Source organism: Suricata suricatta, chromosome 14 (assembly GCF_006229205.1).
Source record: "Suricata suricatta isolate VVHF042 chromosome 14, meerkat_22Aug2017_6uvM2_HiC, whole genome shotgun sequence".
NCBI classification, from domain to species: domain Eukaryota; kingdom Metazoa; phylum Chordata; class Mammalia; order Carnivora; family Herpestidae; genus Suricata; species Suricata suricatta.
Window position 1 is genome coordinate 71,884,446 of NC_043713.1, and position 1,721 is coordinate 71,886,166.

At 62.8% G+C, this 1,721-nt stretch overlaps 1 protein-coding gene across 2 annotated transcripts in view; it reads right to left on the reverse strand.

The window, feature by feature from the left end:
- Positions 1-1,715, reverse strand: part of FAM222A (family with sequence similarity 222 member A) — a 55,540-nt gene extending 53,825 nt beyond the window's left edge. For both annotated transcript variants that reach the window (XM_029922386.1, XM_029922383.1), the window contains exon 1: positions 1,409-1,715. The gene's annotated coding sequence lies outside the window, so the exon portion shown is untranslated. The remainder of the gene's footprint in view (positions 1-1,408) is intronic.
- Between the last annotated feature and the right edge of the window lie 6 nt (positions 1,716-1,721).

Below are 1,721 nucleotides of genomic sequence, written 5' to 3' on the forward strand. Positions count from 1 at the left end.
ACATCCGACAATGGGAGCAATTGCTGGAAGGAACTCAGAAGAGGAATCAAAGAACCAGCAGCAGGATACTGGCTGTGGGGGGCGGCGGCGGGGGGGGGGGGTGTCTCTGGGCCTTCACAAGGAACAGGGCCAGTGCCTGGAGGGTGTGGGGAAGAGAGGGCTGGTACCTGACCCGCATCAAAGCTGGTCCCTGGAAGGGGCACGCTTCATTCAGACCTTGGCACCGACGGGCCTGACGTGCCCTCCGTTCACTTAATGAGCACCACCCTGGGCATGTCAAAATCATCTTAAATGCCAAAATGTGAGTGGGGCAGACAGGAGTTCAGGCTTGGCCAAGGCCCTTCGCCTTGGGGTGTGCAGCAGGGGGAACCCCCGGGACTTGGCGGGTGGCAGGCAGGAGCTCCCCTGCACCTTCCCTGGCTGGGGGAGCACACACTTTTTCCTGAGTGGAAGTGGCCTGTTTTAAGGCAGGGGTCCCCGATCTCTTGGGGTACCTCTGGCTGGGTGTATGGTGGGGTTCGAGGCTTTCACAGTAGCATCCCTTTTGAAAGCATAAAGTTGCTGTTTGGCAGTCCTGAGCTTCCAGGCAGTGCCAGGCTATACGGGCAAAGCTGAACACCTGTCCTTGGGGGGAGGAGCATCAGCAGGGACAGCTGGCACTGCCCTTCCCTCCCCCACCTCATCGAAGAGCTGGGGATTTAGGTCAGAGGACTACAGTTGGGAGTGGGGGAATCTGCCTTCACCCCTCCAAGTACCCAAAGGTATCAGGTCTCGCCCAGGGTTACCGCGACCCCGCCCCCTCTGGCCCTGGGTCATGGCAAGTTGCAGCGCCCCAGCAACCCGTGATGTCAGAAGCCTGGCAGTGACGTCACGCTGTGGCCCCACTGGGAAACCCACCATGCTTGCAAGATTTTTTGAGGAACTAGGGCTGTACAGGAGACCCTGCTATGGTCTAGCCTTGGAGGGCACAATCGTCAAACGCAGCCACCTGCATGGTTAGGGCTCCACATCCCCCTCTGAGCTGATTTGTCCCCTGAGGATCTCAGAGGCTGCTCAGGAGAGCCCCAAGGGTTCCAGCCCTCCAAGACGCGGGAGTTCCCGGGGAATTTTCGGATGACAGAGCTGCTACCTTTGTCTGTTGGCTTTAGGGGTGGGGTGACCTTTCCTCTCCGGCATACGCCTTGCCCAGGGCTCCGTGGAGTCCCCACAACCGGCCCTCAACCTCCACTCCGGCCGCTTGGCCGGTCTAGGCAAGTTGCGGGTGAGAGGGAAACGGGTGAGGGGAGACAAGAAGCACCAATGCTTCAGGATTCCCAACAGCTCAGGGCCTCTTTATTTCCGATCCCGGCCGCCAGACGCCAGGGAGTGCCCCCAGCTCCAGCTCGGAACCCCGCCCCGCGCAACTCACCAGATCAGCCAGGCCGTTGAAGGGCACCCGGTCTCAGCGGCGACGACTCTCCGCTTGCCGGGTCGCAGCCATGCAGAGGCGGCAGAGGCTGCCTGAAGGAGCCCCTCTTGGGGGCCGATGCCTCTCTCCGGGTGGAAAGGGACGCTGTCGGTGACGGTGATCCAGGCACCGGCCCGCGCCGTCCGAAGTCGGCGGTGGCGGGTCTCTGGGCTCAGCGTGGGTAGTGCCCGCCCGGGACCTGGGCCGTGCGGGCGCTCAGGCGGCGCATCCTCGCCGGGGCCTGTGCTCACCGCGTCCGGCGGGCGGCGCTGCG